This window comes from Amphiprion ocellaris, chromosome 3 (genome assembly GCF_022539595.1).
Source record: "Amphiprion ocellaris isolate individual 3 ecotype Okinawa chromosome 3, ASM2253959v1, whole genome shotgun sequence".
Taxonomy (NCBI): domain Eukaryota; kingdom Metazoa; phylum Chordata; class Actinopteri; family Pomacentridae; genus Amphiprion; species Amphiprion ocellaris.
This window is the reverse complement of record NC_072768.1, coordinates 10,485,909-10,511,305: the sequence shown is the minus strand read 5'-3', so window position 1 is coordinate 10,511,305 and position 25,397 is coordinate 10,485,909. Positions and strand designations below refer to the sequence as shown.

The 25,397-nt window shown below is 38.1% G+C and overlaps 1 long non-coding RNA gene across 1 annotated transcript in view; it reads left to right on the top strand.

Annotated features, from left to right (window-relative positions):
• LOC111564867 (uncharacterized) overlaps positions 1 to 20,711 on the top strand; it is a 58,676-nt gene extending 37,965 nt beyond the window's left edge. Inside the window, exon 3 of the long non-coding RNA XR_004846903.2 lies at positions 20,275 to 20,711. This is a non-coding gene — a long non-coding RNA (uncharacterized LOC111564867). The remainder of the gene's footprint in view (positions 1 to 20,274) is intronic.
• Positions 20,712 to 25,397: the final 4,686 nt, after the last annotated feature.

Genomic DNA, 25,397 nt, shown 5'->3' with positions numbered 1-25,397 from the left:
TATTCTCAGAGCTTGAGCAAGGTCTACTTCCCTCCAGCATTGACGAAGCAACTTGTTACTGTCCCCTCAACACATACAGCCCCTTTCTTTCTCACTTTACATGCTTGTCGGCTCCTCACTAGCTAAAAAAAAAAAAGCAGAGAATCACCTCACTTTGATAACAAATTCTGTCTTGTGAAAAAGAAAATAACATTTAAAGTGATTCAAATCTTGTTCTGTAAATCAGTTTGAAAATATAAATATCTTGCTGTTTGAGCACCAGTGTTGATTTTTTTATTGTGTTTTATTTTTGCAGAATCGCCCATGTAATATTCAAACTTCCATCACTTAGGAAAACAGCTCAGTGATCCCATCCACAGCTGCCCAACGAGTAATAATCAGTGAACAAGCAGAAGGCCCATTTAAGATCAGTGTCCTTAATAACCACACCCAAGACCTCACACCCAATGAGATGATGAGGGGGGAGTCGCAGATCAAGCCAGATTAGTGCAGCTTGCTTTGCTCTGGCGGTTGAAGCCCCCATGCCGCACACAGCCACACGCACGTGCACGTTCCCACAAACACATGCACACACCAGCAGCTTGTCACTGCTGCCCTCTTAATGTGAAAGCAAGTGTATTTTGACAGATAACAAATGAGTGGCAGGAGAACACAGTGCTACTCCTATTATATACTCTAGTGATGAATGTGAGAAATGACAGAGCGTGGAAATAAATATTTTTAAGAAGCTTTCACTCCACTGTAGGACAAACTGGCAAATAACATATTGAAAGACTGCGGGAGCACGTTTGTGGCTGATGTTGCACGGCTCAGTTGCTTCTGTGTTCGCTCATGCTAAAAATATATACACTGTATACATGTGATGTGGCATGCCTGAAAGTGTCCGCCGTATGCTGTTTGGATATTCGGGTCATTGGAAAGATGAGATTTTTTTTTAATGCATCAAATCCTGCAAAATCTTTGTTTACATTGCACTACAAGGATGCTACATAAAAGCGAGGCTTTTCTGTGGGACATTTTTCAGGTTTATAAAATAGCAGTCTACCTCTGACAATGGGTGACACCCATTTGGGCAGAGAATGCAATAAAGCAGCAAGGTTTGGGCTACTCTGTCCACCTCTTACTATCACAGAAGAACCTAAAGCCAGCGATGGTGCTTCTGAAGCAATCTATGATGCCATTAAAAGTGACAGCAGCTGCTCTGTCTGTCCTTGTGCACAGTATCAGTAATTCCCTCTGCCACTTCTTAAAGAGCCAGATCACTTTTACCTCCATTGACCCCCTTGCCCTTACATGCTACCTTTTGCAAGAGACAACATGATCGGCTGATTTTTATGAATGTTTCTCTGAATCGTGGAGATGAAGTGGCCGGCAGCCCAGTAAATCCACAAGATGATTTTGTCGTTCACTTAGCCCATTATATCTGGTGACAAATTCACACAGATAATGCCATGACCCCAAGTGCCATATTGCCATGAATGCGGCCAAAGTTGGCTGGGTTGAAACCCGAGTGAACCGTGCTGTGTTGTTAGTGTGACCTAAAAAGGGCAGTTTGGCACATTTACCTCAGTTTCCCCACACAGATTGGAGACAGAAGAGATGGAGAGAGAGTGCAGAGGAGACGAGTTTTTGAGGCGGGAGGAGAGAGAGAGTGAACTCAACAGAGTGTGAGAGCACGCACATGCATACAGTAAGGAAGATGCTGTCGGGAGGTGATTCCGGGACAAATGTAACAATGTTGCCTTTCAAAGCACATCACAAGCCCAACATCAGTGGCTGTGTTGTGTAAAGCTGAGCCCAAAATAATCTTTTAATTGTTCATTTGTACGCATGCCACATAATCACCTCTTTGTACTCTGAAGCTAATGGGTCACGCACAGTTTCCAAAGGTCTACTATAATAATGCGTTTGATAAAAGGGGAGCGCTCGTGTAAAAACAAAGTGATGAAAGTTGATCAGTGACATGATAACATGGACACACAAGTGTAGATATCTCTAAAATAGATCTATAGTTGTACATTAATGAGCTGAAACAAGACCTGCTTTTAAAATGTAAGACATAATTTAACATTCTGAGTAGCTAAATTATGAGACAGGAATAGGTAACCTGGTTCTTACCTCAAAGGACAGTGTGTAAGCACCAAAAAAGGTACCAATACAGCAACGTTAAATGTTTAGGATTCTTTCACCAATCTTGCCAGAAGTCAATTGTAATATGGGTACTTTGCAACACCTGTTTTTAAATATTGTTCTCCACTATGTATTGTTGCATCTAGATGCAGGGTCGCACATAAAACAGTTATTAGATTAGCGTTGATGACAACTTCCAGCTGTCATGTATTTGCTGTAAGTACTGTGCAAGGTTGCTTTTATCCCTTAATAGCTGTAATACGTTATCCTAAGTTGCCATCAAATATGCTCACATGGCCACTTAAATCATATAGACAGCTGGGCCCAAAGGGGCAGCTGACTATTGGTGATTTTTCTTTTTTGCATTCTTTTTTTGTTTTTGTACTTTATCTTCCCATCAAGAAGAGTACAAATAATCTCCTGGAGATGGTGCAGTAGCAATTGCTTAAAATTTGAAATTCCAAGGGTTGAGTCTGACAAATATGCAGACAAACAAGGTCTTTAGGATAAGCAGGTCTGTGTAGGTTTCGGATTTGTGTGTGAGTTAATTGCTCTGCTGTTTAAGCTCTCAGTTAGGTCAGTGACCTCAGTGCCAGATAATCTTACTCTGTGCTCTCTGAGATGTGCAGCAGGTGACTGCAGCAGCTAACCTTAAACTAACCTGTTCTTTAAGACAGGATAAAAATAATCACTTGTAAAATCTTGGATTGCTCATGTGGGCGTCAACAGATAATTTAGGATTCTTGTTTGGTGACACACATTTTAGAATGAATTTAGAATATGGAAGTGTCATTTCATACTAGCTCAACAAAAACTGTAATTATACATTATCTGTATGGGAAACTAAAGGAAAAGCTCTTGAGGGCGGCAGAGGGTAAAGAGGGTGTTGGGGGCATAAGGACAACCACATCACAAGGTTCATCCTGTAGAGGGCAGTGAAGATACATGGCTCAGTGTAAGTCTGATATCTGTCCTGTCCTCTTAAAGCTGTACATGTAATGCTCTCCAAGCATGCCTGCTGTAACAGAAACACAACACATATACAGTACTGACATGTAATAAATGAAAGCTTTACAGAGCCACTGATCTGCAGCATAAAACTGCCAGTGACAATCCTGCTACTTGGCTGGAAAATTTCTCTACCCCAGGTGAAAGTGGTGATTTTTTTATGAGGTATTTTTCATTCACTGGGGTAAAATTACAGTTGTACAAGCTAGTAAAAATGTGAAAGTTATTATGGAAGTTTTATTAGGAATAAAGCTACTCATGTTCGCCCCATTATTCATTAACTGTGTTCTACTGAGCTGTCCTGCTCCTGAGTGAAAATTATAAGATAACTAGCAAGTCTGGGCATCTTTTTTTTCCACATAAGAAACCAGATCTCTCACCATATTAAGTATCCAGCTTTTCAAGGATTACTCCAGTGATTTAGTATTTCTTTTTCTGACTCTGACTCCTGAATTTGTCTTTGATGAAATACTTAAACTACTGAATGATGCATTTATTTGAGTGAATCGTGTGTCATCTTCTCAATCTTTGTGTTAGAGAAATGTATCTATTTCTGCCTCTTTGACACCATTTCTCATATCAGACTTGTTGGACTTTCTGCGTTCTTGTGTTTTTGTGCAGTGCAACCATTATGTTAATTTATAGGATTCATTCAAGTTCACACAGTACCCACTTGCTAAGCTAAAACTGTGTGTCTCTGAAAGACTGAGGCCATTTTCAGTAGGGGAAATAATCAGGTAAGCATTGATCTTTTGGATCCTTACTGTTTGGGCTCCAAACACTTGAGTTGTTGAACGAGCAGTTTTTGCTTTAATTGTCACGTCATGTCTGCTTTTCTGAAAAGCAAAGAAATCAGCCAAAAAAAAAAAATACACATCAAATATTCAGGTTCAGATTTCAACCCAGGATATTGTTACATTGTGCCTTAATTGTTGTCCCAATGGACACACAACTCTTTATGTGAGCCTGGTTGACTGATGTAGATCTTTACCCAATGTACGCATTTGGGTCAGTTCAGGTCGATCTGAACAAAACATGCTTTAAAAAAATGTACTTTGTGCAACTACATTGAATTGTCATCCACTTTAGAATAATTCTTCCATAAAGAATTATTGTAATTTTAGTTACATTAATTTAAATGTAATGATTTCATCTCTCCATCAATCCATGAGAATTTCGACCAACAGTCTTTTCCTTCCATTTTAAACCGTATCCACCAAACTCAATACACTATATCTTGTTTTCCTGTGATTGCTGTAAATATATCCGATGGCACTGGACTCTGCACGTATGAAGACAAACAATTCTACCAGTTTTTGTTATCTGTGCACAGTGTTTGGTCACTTATGTCAGATGATTATTACATGCCAGTCTGAGACAGAAGGCCCTGCGATGAAATCCTCCTCAGTGCTTTAGACCATCAGAGTGCAGATTCTCATCCAACATAATGTAGAGGATTAGGTGTGTAATGCCTGTGATGGCACATCAGTGGCACATGGACCAAATTGGTTCTTGACCTGGCTGTTTTTGAAGAGGTATGTGAGACAAATGAAAACATAGTGGATATATAAATGGTGCACATAAACCTGCAGAATACAATGTTTACAGTATTTCATGGCACACTTGCTGCCCAGCAGCTACAGTGGTACACAGTCAACAGTTTATACCGTGTGTCCTTTATTTATGCTGTAATATTGTTATTTATCTCTGTGCCTTTGTCAGTTTTAACATGCATTTGAATCATGGATTGAGCTCTTTTTATGCACGTTTTTACACAGTGGGATCTCCTTCATCACTTCCTCCTCTATTAACCTGGACATCAGCGGTCTGGAAAAGGATGTCTTGTGTCACATTATGAGCAGTTGAAAGTAAAAGATAGGAGACAAGCATGGGTCATCGTGGCAATCTTCCAAACAGCTTTTAAACAGTGCTTCACAATTGATAAACAACCGCGCCTGTAATTAATATTGTACATTCATGGTAAAAGGCATTCTACATAATTACTCCACTGTCTCCTCCAGAAATATGCACATTCAGTGTTATTATAAAGCACACCAGTATATCATATTAAGTCATAAATAATGGTAGTAGAATTAATTAATTTTATACACACCCCTCCCCCCACCCGCGTGGTACTTTACATTTAACTATGTCAGCATTTATTGATGCACTCTTTAAACAATGACATTTTACATGGCTTTTAAAGAGAGCTGTTTTGTGAGGCGCTGATGGTGTTGGTAACACTTTTTTACACATAACATGAGGAATTTGCATATCCAACAGGTTTAAATTGCAGTGGTTTCTTTGAGACTTTCTTCATTCAAAACATCTCCTTAAATTAGGGTTATTAGACTGTTGTTTACAAAAAGCTGGAAAAAAAGACCGATAAAGTTTGCCCTCCTAATTGGGAAAGACGAGATTTGATCTGGTTGTTTAAACCTTGATTTAGGTAGTTATTCACAGCAGGGTGCCGTTTAATCGATGCACTAAGTGGTTTTATGCTGACTCTAAGCCTTAATCAGATAATTAACCCAGCAAGGAAAAGGTGTAAATTATCACTGATGTAAAAGTAGGATTCCAAAGTTTCACTGATACGCTTCAGCTGTCTGAATAAGCTCAATCATCCACAGTTACAGTGGTTTTAGAACAAAGTTCCCCTTTTGTGTTTGCTCTGGCAGGTTCTTTCCTTACACATTCTGATACTTCCATGTACTGTAGGTTTGTTGTTTAGCCAAAACACATACATGTGACTGATATGGACCCCTAAAGTATAGTTCCCTATACTTTTTATTGCTTTTTGTCCTCTATTTCTTACTGTTGTCAGGTTTCTGTAACACTAAAGTGTTACTCATTCACATTGCTTATTGAAGAAGTAATTGCAAACTGCTCATCAGCAAAAGTAATGTTTCATTACTCACCACTTCACTTTTGTGAGTCAGCCATCAGCTACCATAATCTATTCTATTTAGCTGTGTACAAATAGAAACTAAGATGTTCAGGTTTACAGACATTCCTGCAATCTGTAGCAACAGCAATACCAATTTTGCAGGCTTGGTGGCCACAAAATGATGCCCTCAGAAGTGCTGTTACATACTGTCTATATAATAACTAAACTAAATGACTCCTGAAGGTAATTGGATCTTTGGCTAATGTTAGCAAGCCGACATAGAATACATGTCACATTTAAATAAAACTGTTTTGGAATCCCCCAACACACAGCTAGCATGTGCAGGACCAGTTTGACCACCGAACATAGCTTTTTTCATTTCTGAGAAAAAAAGGGGCAGTAGTAAGACAAACATGAAAGTATTCCCTTCACCTCTTTTTCTCAAATACAGATTTTTGTAGTTGCCTTATTATCAGGGTCGACATTTTTGTGAGTCAGTAAAGTAAGTAGCTATTCAGTAACTTTTTGGCTTTGGACAACCAGACTATTTCCATGTCACTGTGAGCATTTTTATTGTTTTCTTTCATCGTCAGTTGCTGCTAACAATAATTTAAGTGTGTTTGATCTGTAAAACTGACCCATGTGGTCGTCTCCAATGAAACGGTAACAGTTTACGTTGCTGGTGTTGTTTGATAGATAAGAGAGTACTGTGCAAAAACAATTGGCCTCTATATATTGCCCACTGTTCTTAGCATGTGAGCACTGAGAGAGAAATGACACATAATTTTATCAGTTCTAATCTTTGTTAATAGAGAAAAGAGCAAAGGAGTCGTGAATGGGGTGTGATTATGCTGTTACACTGCTAAAAGTCAGGCAGACAATGCAGACCACCATCTGCACACTTTAAATAATGTCCTGCAGTGAGGTTACAACGACAAGAACTTACAGTGCATAACATGCTTTCAGTTATTACTGTCAAAGAGTTGAAAATTCTCTGTTCACTTAGACTAATTTGGTTATGTTTATAATGGCACAACAATGGTGCTCCAGAAATAGTCATGCTGTAAATGCAATGGACCACTGGCTTGACAACATATAAGAGTGTTAAAGGTAAATTAACATTTCAAACTAAACATAATGTACAAATTTATTACCTTAAATTGGGCTTTGCTGGGAGTTTTATAAAGCTGTATTCATACTTAACAACAAACTAGCACACACAATGCATTTAAAATGTATCGGTGCCCTTTGAAGCACAATTATCTATGATTTATTTCCCTGATACAAAACATTCAAGCCAGAAAACTATACTCAAACTGTCATCAGTGTATGTTCCGTTTGGATCGTGTTGACACTGCAATGCAAGGTTTATTTGCATGTATTTAATCATCGTTTGATTTAAAAGTGCACCATGTAGCGTATCTCCAACCAGACAGTAAACATACTAATGAACTCGTGTTATTCTGGGGTTAAGGTTGGATCTGTGACAGTAACAGGTCCTTAGATTTCTTAAATATTGTATCAGATTAATATGTCTAAATATGAGGACATTTGAGAATATATGACAGCATTTTTGTAGTTCCTATCCTCTTGTCGGGATTTCCTTTTTTTTGATAAATACGAGATGTTGTCTTTGATGGCTGCTCAACAAAGAGAGAGCTGTCTTCAGCTGTAACCTCTCTGCACCAGAATCTGGAACATGACACATGTCAGGCTGTGATAAATGGTGCAGAGTCTCAGTAATTTCACCAGGAATGCCCTTGAGATGCCCAAAACCCCAATCGCAAATGCTATTGTTGAATTAAACCATAAAAAGAAATCCTTCCCTGTTGACATGATAGGAACCATGCTGAAAATGGAGGACATTTTTTATTCTCTCTAGGATTTACTTGTAGTATTTTGGCTTATGTACGATGTAGTGTTTTGTATGTCTGCCTGCATGAAGGACAGCATTAGAAAATACATTATGCATGACACTAGATGTTTATTTACGTTTGTTATACAATGAAAATGCCAAGTATTGCAAATTAATACCAGATTTTTAAGTATTCAAAATTAAATCAATTGTTTTGCCAATTGATTTAAAACATTTTTTAAGCTGAAGTAACATAGGATATGTTTGGCTTTCCAGGCTTGACTTCAAAATAACATGAAGAGATTTGCCTTACCACCAAGAAGTATGCATTCACAAAATTAATCATTGTACTTGTGAAACTTTTGCATAATGCCTTTGCTAAGATGTAGTGCTCTGTTCTCAAACAACCCTAAAATGCAGAATGAATGATGTGTCACTTTTTTATTTCTGTTATATTACTGGAACATGAAGCTGGCTATGCAAAAACTGAAATAAACACATCATGTCTCAGACTACAAAAGACAGGATTACCTGATGCTTTTTATGTGTTCCAGTTTGTTAACCAGCCACTTGCATTTTCAGCAGCATTTAAGGCTGAGATGAACTAGTTTAATATCTAGATTTGTGAGACAGTTGTGGTTACCTACAAGAAACAATAATGCAGTCGTGACAAAACTCATCATGTCCAGTCCATTAGAAAGGCATTTGAGAGACTGGACACCATCGTAGTAGACAATGCTTCTTTGGCAACAGCTCAAGATTTCATAGTGAAGGAACTGCAGTTATCACCACTGAGACCACTACTGTTATATGTTTTACCTTGATAATATGTCAGTAATTTTAGGAAAATCCATTTCTACCAGAATATGGAACAGCCATGTTTAGAAAAATATAGCAAGCTGCGTCTGATGAAACAAAACTGCACGTTTCTGTCTGGACAAATACATGGTCATTTTTGGACAATCTTGCCTTTAAACAATGACTACAAAAGCTGCACACTATTAAGCATTACTAACTAATAATATAAGTGGAGAGTAGGCTGTTACAAATAGTTTCCACATCCCATTTCTGCGGAGGCTTTTCTATAAAAATAACACAAGAAAAAAAAAGACTTATTGTTACTGGTGTTCTTTCTCGGGCTCACTAAGCATTCTTGCGTGTGGTGAATTGCCCAGCAATTAATCCAAAAACTATGGCTAAACTACCCTCTGTGATATCCTTTCCATCCTATGACAAATAGAACTGTGGAATCTTAATTAGTAGGGAATGTGCTGCAGATGTATTAGAGTAGCGATGGGAAAACAGATGAGGCCATCACACCACACAGCAGGGAGCTGAGAAGCCCGGTCCCCCATCGCTGTGTCCTATTCATAATGCCACGAGTGTGCCACATGCCTCTGCTGTCATCTGCACAGTGCCACCGGGGCCCCCAGGGGCCGGGGAGGTCTTCACTATCTACCACTTGAGTTCCGCCTGTCAACCTTCACCATCACATTGACCCTTAAAAAAAAATGGTTTTGTATTATGTAAGAAACAAACTCCCACAAACGTTGAACAAAATAGTGAACTATAGTTTCATTCTAAAAAAGTTTCTTGTATTTTTTGAAGAGAAGAGTTAGTATAGACAATATTTTTACAGTTAACTGTAACTTTGAAGTGAATACACCTGAACTGGAGGGGCTAAGTCATGCAAGCATTTCTGCACAGCTTTGTCCCATGCCTTGGCACTTGGACTATTCTGTTTTTATTTATTTTATTTATTTCCATGTTGGACACCAAGGTTCCCATTTGAAAAATAGCCATAGTTTGACTATGTCTGCTCAGCTGGCTGCCTTCAATTTTATACCTGCAAAGTTTCAATCTAGGCCCTCCCTGCGTCCTTTAACATTGGGTGCCCAGCCAGCACCCTCCCCCACCTTCTTCTCCCCTTTTTCCAGGAATTCTGGCAGAGACTGCACTTGTGCTGTTATTTTCAACCTATGTATTCTGGAAATACTTCAAAGAAAAGCAAAAAGGCAGCAATTTTCTGCTTGAATATCCCTCTGACTAAATCCATTGATCATCCTTGGGGTTCCTGAGAGAGAGGGAGTGAGATGGAGAGGCATGTTTTATCCTCTAATAACTCCTACCTTCACCCCTTCCTGCCTCTCTGTTGTTGTGTTGTTGTTGGTCGCACTTCTGCTCTATTCCTTGGAGAGCTGCTGAGATTGAAGTTATTTTATGCTTCGGCTCCCCGGGCCCCAATTTGAAAACTCTTGTGTGTCAGTTTTCACACACTCCTGTCATATGGCAAGGAGCACTGCAGACTTTTGCCTTTTACTTTTTTTCCAAGAAGGCATCTTGTGGGGCATTCTGCTTTTTGCAACAAATAGGTCACATAAAGAGGACAAGTTTATGTCCGTTATCTCACATTATCCTGTGAGTGCAATATTTCTATATAAGAAGGCTTAATTTCTTCTGCTTAATGACGTTTTTGAGCAGGTTAGTTGTGAACAGTTACATGTCTGTACTTGCTTATATTACACATCTGTTCAATGTGTGTTTACACTTTAAACTATGGTACCTGATGAACAACTGTCGCACATTAACTATTTAAAAATGCTTATTCTTTAACTTGCAGGCAGGAATCATAAGATGTAGTGTCATGGAGGGTGACAGACAAAGGAAAGGAACAAAAAAAAATGCTGAAATGAAAAAAAAAATCTGGTGTTGCATTGTTTTGCTGTAAGTGTGTAATTTTAGCAATTCTAGTTGTCAGTGGAAAAAGCATTCTCCAGTCCATTACATCTTAAAACCAGGTTTGAAAATTTGCCTAAAATAAAATTTTCAATCACTGGTCCACATAATCCACTTAAATCAAATCTATATCTGTGGAAACTTGGAAAATGGTTGAAAACAGCTCATAAATGTAGAGAAAACTATGAAAACGGTGCGTTGTCAGAACCGTTAAAAATGAATGGAGTTGATTACTGTGCCAAGCTGTAAAATATGCAGTATCTCATATTATCTCAGTATATGAGACAAGGTAGAAGTGACCAAAATCCATTGAAAATATGGGCCATGTCTCCAACCCAAACTGCATCTGCTACCTGCTAGTTGTCAGCTCACTTTGATGCTGAGTTGGTTCCAATCTAACCACGAGATAATTAAGAGCAATAGGTTGGGTCCAATACTGTGCTTTGCTGGTCCACATAAAGTGGTGGAAAAAAGTTTTCGGACACCCCATACATTTGTAAAATATTGCATTAAGAATCACTCTTTGGTCTTCAAGTGCAGTTTCTTTTAATACAATCACAACCATAATACTAAACAAATCCTAAAACAGCCATTAAAAACTTAAAATTGATTGGTTCCTTAAAAATTAGAAATTTTGAGCATTGGGTCATTTTGGTAGAATTTAATTTTGTTAGTTTGTCTTGTAAACAATAAACAAACAAAAAAGTCATTTCTATTTGTTTATGTCTATCTAATGCAGCCACACCTGTTGAAACACAGAAAAGATTTTTTCCACAAATATTTCATGATAATATTTGAGACTGTGTAAAATTTTAAAGGTGTTCAAAAACTTTTTTCACCACTTTAGACACTATGGTCACCCGCAATTGTAGGAGGAAAATATGGATCTGGATCTGTCTGCACTCTTCACTAGCTCTTACCACACTCATCTTTATTACACAGAACGTTTTCAGTGACTCCCTGATTTTGAAAATGTTACAATGCTACGCTACGTGTATATGCCTATGCACGTTGGCTTTAAATTTACAATGTGAATTTGTAGAAAAAAAGAATTAAAATTAGACACTGTTTCATTACTAAATAGGTTTTCACATTCAAGGAATTTGACTTGGTGTTTTAGTGCATAAAATTCACAGTCCTAGTATTCAGTTACAGCATGCTCCTGGGTTAATCAGTGGTAACTAGTGTAACTAGTTCCGCAATCAGTGTATGCATTTTATCCATATTGCTGGATACTGTACTGCTACTCACATTGTCTGAAATTAGAATAGACATACCAGGAACTTGAATAGGTTTCGTGCTTGTTGTTTATTTTCTTCTGTTTCTTGCTTGTTTTCCTGTCCAGTCATTACATCGTGTCTACATGCTCGTGTTTTGTCTTGCCCATGTGGTCCACTGGTCAAGGTGATGGAGGGTGTTTGGGTCACAAGTAAGCTCTGTCTAATTTCGGCGCTCTGGCTCAGTCACCTTTCAGATGACTCTCTTCGCCTGCCAGTGTCCTCCATCTCTGGCAGACTCTATAAACTGCAGCTAATTGGAAGGTGATGATGGACAAGCCAGGGCCAATTTATTGCACTTTGAAGACAACCCATTCACTTTTCATCTGTGGCCTGTGTGAGTCCTACTGTTGGAGCATTGCTTTCAGTCCCTACTCAACACACATTTAACGTCTGGTGTCGCTACTGTGTGATGGGACATTGAAACAACCCATAAGGAAAACTGAATGAACTGAATACCATGCATTTTTATAAAAAGACTGATAAAGTGTTAAATTGGCCTAGCTGCTAACCTTGCCCTCTTTCACTGGTATGAGAGGTGTTTCTCCATGTTCAAGCAGGCTAATGTGAGTGTATCACGATAACCTGACATGAAATACAATCCACCCCTTCCTCTCTGGGCTGTTAGCGACATTTTGTGAAACTGCAATCAAATTAAAATTTATTTCCCAAATTGCAATTTTTTTTTCTATATACAGCTTGTTTGCCACAACCAAACATAAACTTGTGTTATTTTCACATCAAACCATGAGCAGACCAATATTATTCATGACACGGTATAAACTTTGTTTTCTGCTGCCTGATTGCCGAAGCCCAAGCCTTGACACTTGTGATGTACTCTGCCAAGAACATTAAGTATCCGAAAGTGATAAAGCTTCAATTTGCTAGACCATTAGACTAATTACTGCAATAATTAAGTAACTACTTGATTAGAACTAATGGGTACCTAATTATCCAGGAAGAAAGGATCAGGTGGTAATTTATAGAGTCAAGCTGATGTCTTCTGACTTAGCAATGCCGATTACCAAACATAAGGGACTGAAACTGGTGAGAACAAAAACAACAACAAAAAAAAAAAAACAAGGAGGGACAGAAAAAAAAGAGGAAATGCCATTTGAGTGTTTACCTAGCCCCTGTAGCTAAGGCAAACAGTTTGTTAGTATCACATCACATGAGTGAATTGTTGATGATTGTTAATGAAACAAGATACACATCAATACATTATGCAGGATGATTAGCCTACATCTATCTTCTAATTAATCCCTGAGCAGAGGTTGATCTCAATAGTATTGATACTGATTACAGCGATAAGGAAGTGTTATACTGCAATTGACACAAGTTATTTGGATGGATGGATGGATGGATGTTTTTTTTTTTCCAGTTATACATGAGCTTTGTTTTGTCTCTTTGTGTGTAGATAAGGGAGAAACTACACACTTTCAGCTGCATGCCTTGGAAAATGAATGGCTTCAACTTGATTTTAATCACATTTCTCAATGAACATCTCTCACAGACAGAGGAAGATGAATAGAGACAAATCTAAAATTTATAGAATTCTACAATTTGCATAAAGTGTATTATCTAAACATATAAGTGAAAGGTAAGGGTGTTTAAAAGGTCATTAAAAATTGAGGATATAGAATGCAGAATATGGACATTATCAATCAATCCATCAACCTGCTACTTACTTAACGTATAATTGTTATAAGACGGGCAGCAGTCAAGCCTAGTCTACATATAATATGCATGACTGTGAATGGAAGGAAAAGTGAAAGCTGACACTTTTTGATGTACAGTTCTTTTTTATATTAATGTTTGAATAATATGTGCCTGGAGGGTAGGCTATAAATTAAAAAAGGAGAATTGAGGTATAAATTTTTATGAGTCATCCTCATCTGTATCTATTATGTATTTAAAAATGAAAGAATCACTGTTATTTGGATTAAACAGACAATCCTACATTGCAGATGGATTGAAGGTTAGAGGTGCATTCAGGAATCTTCAGTTTCCCTCAGACAGCTTCACTGAGAATGCATTTAATGGAAACTAGTGTCATCCAAATGGAAATAAATTTGCCCAAGCTATTCAGCACTTTATTTGGAGCTAAAATGATCGGTCAGTGATCACTGTAAACTGAATATGTGTGAGTTTTAATGAGTATTTTTCTTACCAAACAGACTAAACAATTAGAAAGTTAATTAAACAATCAAATTAGTTGCAGACCTACATTCATTATCCTATGACATCGTACTGTTTATGTGGTTGCATTCATGAGTTTAGCTTGGATTCTTGATGATCTGTAGTCGACGTTTCACAACCGGTCCATTGAGGAAAACTCTCTTTTTACCAATGCTGTCATCACAGCTATGGGAATTGTCCATGGAGTGTACGATTACAAATGAAAGGACAGTGAAGGAGAAGGTGTGGGGTCTCCAGTTGACGGCTCCTTTGAGAGGCCCAATGAGGGTTTTTAACAAGATGAGCAGTGAGGCCAGATACCTAAGCTCTCTGTTCCTGCATATTCCTGTGAGAAGGTGTGTTTTTTTTTCTCAAGGCAGGATAAAAATAACATACTTTGTGTGACTTCTTTTTTGAAGATAGGTGCTCATATAACTGGAAACTGTGGTGTCAATTAATCAAGTTTTTTATGGCCTGTGCTCTACAAGACATCAAAGCTAACTGTCCTCAGTAGAGATTGCTGTTTGAAGCATAGGTAGACTCTGGACACTGGTATGTTCATTACTCTGTTCAAGCATCTAACATGCTGAAACTTTATTTTCATTTCACACTACAAATACCCAAAAGATTGACAGAGATGCAAGGTACACTCTGAGTATGTGAGGTCTTATTGTATCGGACTACTTGTAATAAAAAAACACTTTATAACGCCAGTCACTATCCAGTCCTCTCGCTGTCCTCCAATACCGCACTGAATTGATATGCAGTCTAATCATCTGCAAGGAGCTGATGTGATGTAAATGAAAGTAATTAGGGAAATGTCAAACACAATTAATAAAACAGGTTTAAGTTGTGAAAACACTTGTCAGCGGAATGAATGAAGATTTCGCCTCTTGTCTCCCCGACGCTGCCCTCCCTTTTTGCTGCTGTTCAATTAGGTCACAGATTGCTCCTAAGTTACTGCTCCCCTCTCACTTTCCCTTTTACCCTCTATCTCTTGTTCTCACAGCCTTTCCAATTCTATGCATGAAGACCTGTGAGAAAGGAGGGGGAGCCACCATCCTGTGGAAGGGAAATAAATTTGCCTGTCCATCCACCGCCTGGATGAAATTAATTGCAGACTCCTCATGCTGTCTGGGTACAACTGGGGCATTAACATAAGCAATTTGCGTCCAACTTCTTCTGCCGGCTGTTTAATAGAGCATCGGACCTGGCCGATAAGGCTTAAGGTCCCTGACGCATTAGCATTTTCATAATATCAAAATATTATAGCACCATGATTTGCTAAAGCCCATTCATTATTGATAAGAACAAAAGGTTTTCTAAATTACAAAAGGGGAGCATGACCTATAATTATGGCACGCAAATTAGGGTGTGCAGTAAAGTCAGTTACATTTTGAAGGAAAATAATGATGCTGGAGACCTTTCTCCTTCCCTCAGGATTGAAAAAAATAATAGATTCCCTCACAGCCTCACATGGGGTTGAGGAGCATGCTCGCAGGTTCATGAGGGACAATGTCTGCACAAGAAAGAGAGCAAGTGTCCCTGGCCCATGCACCACACTGCATGAATAAAACAGGCCATTAGGCAAGTTAGTTTTACTTAATGAACATATTCAAACAAGATATTTATGCAAATAAACATAAAAAAAAGTAATTCTCAACAATTTTGCTGAACAACAATGTCAATTAATGGTCTTAGGCAACACCAGAAAACTGAAATACAGATTCATATGTCAGCTCCCTATCTGGACAAGTTAAGAACTTAGTTGTGTTTGGACACCTGACGGACACCTGGTGTTGTTCTGTAAATGACACGAGACATTTCTGTGAATAATGATATTGCACCTCATATTTGGCCAGGAATTAACTCGTATAATGACTTTCCTTGCTATTCCTGATTTAACCTAAATGTATCAGCTAATTCTACTCATCTAATTTATTTGTGATATAAAATGCAGAGTGGTACATTCCATGTGTTGTCATGAGATAGATACTTAAATATGTATACTTATGAATACAGTTGTTGTATATTAGTAGTAGTTAATATAGAAGTAGAAGTAATATTAGTAATATTAGTTCCTGCATATACGATCATCTAAGCTAGTAGAAAAATTTGCAAACAGTTACACTACATGAACCCTAATAAAAATGTCAACAGATATTAGAATTGTTTGTAATCATTTCTCATACCAACCAATAAATAGACAAAGTTATCAGGCGTTTTTCAGTTTTTAGTGTTTTACAGTACTTAATATTTCATAGTGTCCACTAAAATATATTTACATGCTTTATTATTTTAAAAAAAGACAATATTTTTCTCCTAGTGTACATTGCTATAACACTTCTTCACACTGTTTTACTGAATCACTTTATTTTCATGTCTGTCTCTTTAGGGCCTCCCTCTTGAAATGCCCAGTCTGCTCTGATTGGTCAGCTTTCCCAATGAAAGAGAGGCAGTGTTGTATTGTAACCTCAGATCTATGAGAATGTGGATGCATTCCTACTAAACTGACTTTAGTGAGGAAATAATGGTGGACTGCCATTCTTTGTTTGAAGGTGTACTAAATTAGCCACTAGCCTGTTGTGTTGCATGATGATGTAAATATGTAACCAAAGCAAACCCTGAACTGTTTCAGGTGTTTCAGGCAGGTATAGAGCAATGTTTTTGTGTGAGAGAATAAAACCCTTTGGCTTGGATTTTAGGTTTTGTAATTTTGCTGACCCTTTAAATGTACTAAAACTACATAATAAACCAATGGAAAGAGAAAACTCCCATATAGAACAATATGAGCTCTTTAACATTATTCCCATCTGACAGTAGTACATATTTTACATTCTTCTCTATTTCATAATATTCCGTGTTGTATAGTTGTTGGTTTCACACAGTTTAGCATCTCAGTGTTCTTTTGGATTCAGCAGAACTCATTTATATTGAGCTCAGTGTTACACTAATACTGCAGAAAATAGTTTGGCACAGTTTGTAACAAGCAGACTGTTGTACCTCCTTGTCACAGCTTTCCTGCAAGTCCTGTCCGCCAAAATTGCGACGTTCCTTATCGGCTGTAGAATCCCTCTGCATACAAGGGCTGCCACTAACAGCTATTTTTCTGTTGATTAAGTAAATCGGCTGTTTGACGATTTGAGTTAAGTGCATTTCATTTTAACGAAATGTGTGCCATTGTACCAAACAAAATGTAAACAAAATTTACATAAAGAAATGTGTTCAAAATAATGGCAGAAATAATCATTTTTCCATGAGGAAGGCTTCATGTCCCAACAAGCCCAACACATATGAACACATGCACAGGCTTCATCAATTAAAACAGAATAAGCCCAGATTATGGATGTATGGATGGATTGGTAGATACTTTACTCACCTCCTTGGGGAAGTTCAGGAAGCCTAAGCATTTCTCAGAAACTCTTTCCCAAGGTAGCAAGCAGAGACCTTTAGGGCTTTTTTAGTGTATTTAGCAGCTACAAGGTTAATATTAAAAAGCTCACCCTACTGAGTTGTGGTTTCCCTCCAGGTGCTCTTGCTTTGCACTAGTGCTGCTGTGTTATGACATTGAATCTCTGCAAAGTGTACAAACAACTGATTGTTGTGTGATAAATTGAAATATTCCCATTTTTTTAAAGCCTTAAGTCTTTCGACACTTTTCCCTAATAGAGTAGAACTCTGCTGTAACCAAGTCAAATGCTGCTGCTGTCATTGTCTGCAGTTGGAAGCGCACCCAACCACCATTTGTGACTGGTGTCACAAATGACTGCATGATGCAATGGTTACACAGTAATGGCAAACATTGTTAGAAAGAATTGCACCCTTTTAGAGAAAAATTAAGAGATGATGCGTTGATTAAAAATATTGATGTTGACAGATTTTCAGCGATTACGTTGACTAATCGCAGCAGCCCTGCTGCAGGCTGGATGATTACCTCCAGGTTCACGGAGCAGTTTTAGGGCATCAGCCTTCGTGCTTCATTAACACAATTTATCCTCAGAACAACAGCTGGTTTGCATGTCTCCCGCCCTTCAACATCATAATCATAGATATGAGTCAACGTTCAATACTCAGAAAAGCTCTTAAATGACAATGTTTCCTCCTGTTTTCTTCTTTAGAACAAAGTACTTGACCACCACACATCAGATTGTTTGCTTTCTGTTTTGTTAGATTGCTCACCGCAGGTCTCCTGGATGTTAACTGGCTGTTGTCCAAGACAACAGTGTGACAACCTGTTTTATTTATCCATTGTAGAAACAAGCAGACACCTGACAAAATCTCTCTACATTGTGTCTAGAAACAATACCGAGTACATATCCATCACCACTTTGACATGCTACATGAACACATTTCAGACTTCCTCTTCTTTTAATGCCCTGAAAGAGATGTTACCACAGCCTCTTCAGTTTCCTCCAGATTATCCATCCTTAAAGAGGCCTTTACCCAAAATTACACTGCAATTCGCTTTCGGACACTGTTTCCAACTGACATCTTGTGTCATATGACTTGAATGTTGTACACTGATTTATCTTTTCACAAACGACGTGTGGTTTAGTGTTCCAGAGCGTTTCCAATAAGCAAAATCTGTTTCTCTGACAAAACTGATTCAGATTTCAGAATATACTCAAATCTACCTCAGAATTTAAAGCTGTTGATCTTGCCAATCATCAGAATGCAGACAGGCTTTCATAATGTATTTTCACACCAGACAGTGGGATTGTCACAATATTAAGACATATTGTATTAATATGTTAAGAGTGAAGTTAAGCTTTTATTTACTTAAAAGCGTTTATTTTCCTGTAATGATTTATTTTTCAGTACCTATAATAATATTAAGCATGAAACCTAGATGTAAAGTTAGCAAGCACCAGACAGGCTGCAACAAGCCAACTTTTTGTGTGCTACACACTGCTTTCAGTTTAACTCTCATATAAAATAATATGACCAGAGACATTTTATTTGGCTACCTTAGCTTCTCCTAATATTAGCAACTATTAGCTAATGTTAGCATTCATATTAGCACTACAGATGCCAACCATGGCCTGCCAAATACCAAATGCAGTTATGAATAATGACTGAAGTGTCCAGCACGCTTCAGTTTCTGGAGGTTTCACTGGTTTAGCACTACTGCACACGCAAACTGCTGCGCTGTTCCCAGGAATGCAAAAATAGAAGTCCCTTTTCCCCCAAGTGGACTTAGTTTCATAACTTTTTAATCAAAAAACGTGACATAAATACAAATACACTGATACAGTGTACACTCCAGCAGTACAAGTACACTTACACAGCCAGAAGCAGGAGATAATTGTGCACCTTTTGTCCATAGTTTGTTTTACCCAGATGACAGTAAGTGGAAATTTACCACAACATTGTAATAACAAAACACAATTCATCTGGTCTTGTTTTTCGACAGTCGCACAGTTCAATTTTAATATTTGATTGGCTAAATCAAAGCTTCTAATACGCTCTCTAGATGATTATTTTCATACTGGTGTTTTATGCCAGCATTATGCACAATATAACTGTTGTCAATTTCTTACAATATATGAAATATATGATGAATAATTTTATGAATAATGCACATTAATGAACATGAGTGTTAAAGTCCAAGATCTACACTTGCCAAATCACAGCAACATTGCTAATTTGTGCCTCTTGTCCCAGTGTGGTAACTATGACGATATGAGACTTTTCTGTATTTACCCTGTGATCACATGAAAAAAAAAAAAAAACCTGCAAAAGTCCCCAATGAACTCTAGAGTGTGGTCATTGCCCACTTCTACCTTTAGCTATCAGTGTGTAGCTAGGTGCTCATAGTAGCTATATAGAAATATAACCTGTGGGAAATATTCTTTTATCTCACTCATGCTTGCAAAGTGGACTCAAAGTTTTATTGTGTCCTATTGGGCCGGTCTAATCGCTGCCGCTGTGTCCCAGAGTAAGCCAAGCTCATTATCACTCATTAACCTTTAGCTGTGATGTCGCTCTGTCCTCCCCTTTCAGTCACACAGCATTTCAGATTATAAATATATTTTGCAGAAGAAACAATGACCATGTAGGGAGAATATATTGTGAATCCAGGCCTTTGTTAAAGGTGACTTATTCACCACTGTTCTTTTCCCTTCTCAATTTCTCTCCATCTAATCTGCCTCTGTCTATAACAATAAGAATTAATTAGCCTGCTTATTTTTCTCTGGTTGTAGAGAGGCTCCCCATCTGGATGGAAGACAGTCCTCTGTGTGCCTGATTAATGGTGTGGAGAGACAGTTGCCAGTTCTGAAGCCTTGCTGTCTGGCCCAGGTCAAAACTTCCAGAAGGCAACCTAATGTTAGTCCAACACACACACACATAACCACAGACACACACGCACACACCGTAAAAAAAAAAAAAAAAAAAAAAACCCTCAGAGATTAGAATTTTTCTCAGAAGGACCTGCCTAAGTTAGTTTCATATTGTTCCCCATATGAATAAGCATCAATATGTGATAGAGGGATATGAGATCTTCAATGAGGAAAAGAAAGGAAAGAGCATTTTGTGTACTATCTGAATTATCATGTAGTTGTAAGTCACCATTAAGTGTAGTTTATGAAAATGTTGGTAAGCAATCCATTCATCTACGGTACACAACTGCTTTTTGAGTTGGTTTGCTTAAATTCTGCCTGCCTGACTTTTAATTCACACTAACAATTTTTTAGACTATGGGTTTTAAAATGGAAATACACTGTGTCATAAATGTTTTTAATTTCTTACCCAAATACCGAGTCCAAAAGTCAGAAAAAGACACATTAGCCTTTAATTAAGCCAGATATTGCACAGAAATAATGCATTGCATCATTTAGTGTCCCTACTGACATTATTTATATGAAATCACACATATTAAAACAGCATGCTTGTTTTGCAAAATGTTCTACCCGCTCAATGCACAGTTTTTAAACACATTTTAAAAATTTTCAGTTGAAATACTTAAGATTTATATGGACAACACATTTTATATAACTCCTTTAGTGCCTGTAAATGCCTTTTTCTTTGTTGTGTTGAGCATTTTCCGAATGACTAACCTGGTTTTATGCCTAAAATATTTCCTCATTCCTGTCCGTACTCTGTGGAGCGATGCTCATGATTTTAGCCAGCCAGTTGCCTAGACCAGGGAAGGGAAGGTCAAAGCATCTCTGTTGCCACTGGAGCCTTGACTCATTTGTCACTAATGTGTCAAAGAGACGATGACATTTACAGCCTGGTGAAGTGACTGCCTCTCAGCCCATCAGGAACCCCTGAAGTAATAAATGTTTACCTTTAAGAAAGGGGTCTGTGGGTTCAATTTTTTTTTCTTTAGATGTGTGAAGGTTTGTTTGCACACTGGGTTATTTTTTTCCTCCACTTTTCACCTAACAGAATAATTTCAGAGGTGGCATTTTCACCTCTGTTACTTTAAATTTACCCTTACCTGAAATTGATGTTTATATCTGTGTTTAAAATTGTAGTATTTCTGCCTCGATATGCATGAAGTCTAATATTGACCTGTTATTGTGGCACGGTTTTATAGTTGACATTTATTAATTCTGAAGCTAGATATTGATTAGAAAAAAATTACAATAACATAAAAATAAATGCAGTACCTAACAAAGTAGCAATGAGATATAAGTATGATACATTAGTAAAAACAATGATAATTAAGATAAAATATAATTATATGAGTAATATACTCACAATTCTGACAATGCTGGCAATGCCTAACCAATATTAAAAGTTGTACAGTTTATGAAACTCTTTGTAATATAGTATGGTGTAGAAGAGTAATAAATTAGCATAAAAACACTGAGGCTGACGTAAACTTGTTGTGTAAAGTTAATGATGCAATAGGAAGAAATCTGGAAAGGGCACGCAGAAAAAATCATCCTTCCCCTCCAGCTTTTCCCTCTCCCCACTCTGTAAGTCCCTTCCCCCAGTCATAACGCGATATTTAAGCTGAAAGTCAACATTAATTTGGGGCGTCACGTAGGATTTCAACCTGTCGCCTTAGAGAAAGTTCTTAGTCTAACCTGTTGTGGGTTCCACATCTGCTCTCACTGCAGACTTTGTTGTTCTTTATACTGTCTCACCTGCTCTGGGTGAAAAACACTGATTGGCTAAAATGTCTTGTCAGAGGTTGCATTTTCTAAAACCTGAAAACGGAGCCACCAGCAGATGCAGAAGTCTAGTTTTCTCTCAGATTGCCTAAATTACAATATCATGAAAGGCTAGTTTGGATTTTTTGTTCAGCGTTACTAAAACAACACTGCCTACTCTAGCTTTAATGTGTCTGCAATCTGCTAGTAAACGTATTTAATCAATATCTAATATTTTTGTAAAGCCTTTATTTGACTGCACACAATTGGGGTGCATTATAACAAGATGATCGATGTTATTCACTTCACCTGTCAGTGGTCATAATGTTGAAGCTGATCGGTGTATATAGCTAAAGCTGTTGTAAAGAAATCAACCCAAGCATTAATTCACAAAGCAGCCACATTGCTGTGATCAAACACACTGAACAGTAATCTCACAAATGCTCAGACAGTAAAATCAAACTGGTCATGTGGTCAAATTTTATTTAAACTGATGAAAAGCTGGTTATCTTTCTCACCAAAACAATAATCAAAGACATAAGTAATTGCCTTAAGTGTTGTTCCAAATGAAGCTGACCACAAACTTTAACCAAGAATATACGGTTTTCATTGTGTTTATAAATTTTGTAACGATGTTAATCAAGTATGAGAAGGGAATAACTCACGTCTACATTAATCTATGGTGATAAAATTTGGATTTCATGAATGCTTGTAGCTCCAACTGTTTGTATACAGACAATAGCACACCAGCTAATACAATCCTTGAACTGGCCATGAATTGAGCTTGTACCAAATCAATGGAAAGCTGCAAAAATGTGAAAACAAGATGAAGAGAAAACCAATGTCTAGGCCTTGAGGGCCAAGATGCGCAGCATCACACCGCACTCTTATCTCTGGACGCCGCTTTCCCCTGAGAGGATTCTACACTCCAGCAAACAGCAGGATTCAAAGGTATATCAGGTGCATGACCTTAGGGTTAGTGAAATCTACAACCAAGCAGAATCATCTGAAAAAGTCGAACACAGAACTAGACATTATGTGGCCAGCATACAGTCATACACACACGTACGCATGCAACACACACACTGAACTTACTATTCTGTCTATTACATGTTCACTCATACAATACACAATCTTATGAACACAAGGTTCGACTTTTTCTGGGAGATACATGGATCTTTGTGCTTCTGTGCATTATGTAAGCAAGTTATTTTTACTTTCTGCCAAGTAATGGCCAGCGATGAGTTCATTGTAGATTAACTTTGATTTCATACTGATTGACTTTCCATTATGCTTTATAATATGCAGCATCTTCAGAAAAAAATACATTGATTATCATTCAGTTTTCCCCTCATTAACCTTTGGTTCATTGCTTAATGTGTCACAGGCCAAAGGCCATTGTAATCTCTCTCAATGGACACACTGTTCTTGATCAATAGGCTTCTTGCTCAGCAGCTCACATTGTTTTATTTTCCTGCTTGTGTTCCAGGGTAAGGTGTGAAAGGATCATTCCAAGTCTCAAAGGAGAGGCTTCTTTCAATATCCTCAAAGTAGCGGATCCCACCCACTCAATTGTTCTCTACATAATCATATAAAAAGATTCAGGAAGAGTTGTTTTTTATTGTTGTTGTGTTTTTCCTCTGCTGAACAATGCCCTTCCGCCACAGGGTCCCATAACAGCCCACCAGTCTGTGTTCAGCTCACCTCCACCCCTCATCCCACCCTTGCTATCTCGTTTTCCTCATCTGGCCCAGGCCCACTTCCACATCTACATCCCATTGTCTGAGTGAAGGCAGCACGCGCAGGGCTGCGGCCAGTCCAAACATACTCATCTCTTTCTCTGGACGACTGCCAGCATTCTTTGAAAAACGTAAACTTTGTTACTTTCCAAATCAATGTTACAGTTGTGTTTTGGTAATGGAACAAAGATTACATTCACTCTGCCTGTCAAAAACGGGTGCATGTATTTGCATGGCTTCTTCTACGTGTGTGTGTGTGTGTCATGTTGTGTGTTGGGATTCCTGCATGCACGCGTGTCGGAAAAACCAAATCCCAATCCATCATGCATTCCCCCAAGGTGGGCCAGCCAGTGTGTGTGTGTGTGTGTGTGTGTGTGTGTGTGTGTGTGTGTGTGTGTGTGTGTTTGTCACTGTCCCCTGTCAGGAAAGAGGGCTGGAGCGTGTTCTCCGGACAAACCCCTTTTGGCTGAGGAAGTGCTCCTCTATATTGGCCTCTTTGTGGCTCGCTAATCGAGCTTTCCTGTCAGCAGGCTGCACAGTCCCAGTGCAGGGTGCACTACGTGATACAGACCCACTCCGGTGCTCCAAGGGAAGTTCTGGGATCAGCAGATAACGGCACAGCTCCCTCATCTAACACGCAGAACAGTGTTACCGCTCTCTGTCTCTCTGTCCTTGCATGAATAAGGAAAACACCAATTTTAACCCTTAAAAAAATCTATTATTCTCAGCTGGTTGCTGGCAAACAGTCCCTCTTTGAAAACCCTGATAATGAGAAGGGAGCAGTTGTAACATTATTGTTCAAATTAGGAAAGAATTGAACACCTTTTATTACATATAACCTGAACATCTCTTGGTACAAAGCTAACTTAAGTGTGTACATTGCTTTCACTGGTGCATTTCATTGTCTGCCACTGCCAGTTTTGCAATTAAAACAGACCATTATCCCTCCCACCTGAATTTTGTGCTCCACAGTGGGCCATCATGCAAACTGTAGCCCTCTTATCAAGTAGAACGCATTCCAGTGATATCTGAGAAGAATGGTCATGAAGGACCCATGTTCTGGTATTCAAAACCAATTATAATATAATAATCTGGAGGTGTCACATCTGCTTGAATTTCCTGGTTATTTAAGCATTTACATGGGGATTTTCAAGGACACTAGGACATAGGAGATATAGACTGGAGACATCACAGAAATTCAGATTTTCTCACGTGCCATTGGCAGTCTACCTTTATTTAGATTATTTTTTATTGTTCCAATTTTAAGTAGGCTTAGAGAACTAAAGCGCAGTAACTGTTGCATGTTCATGTTCCATTTAAAACCAGTTACAGTACTTCCATATTGTATTTCTTTGTAAAATATAGACTGTAATTGTCACACACAATAGAAAATACATATGGAAGTATAAAAACTCAAAATTTGGAAGAGATACCTACCGTGCTAGTCTTGCAGTGCAAGTATATTTAGTTGTCATTTGTAGT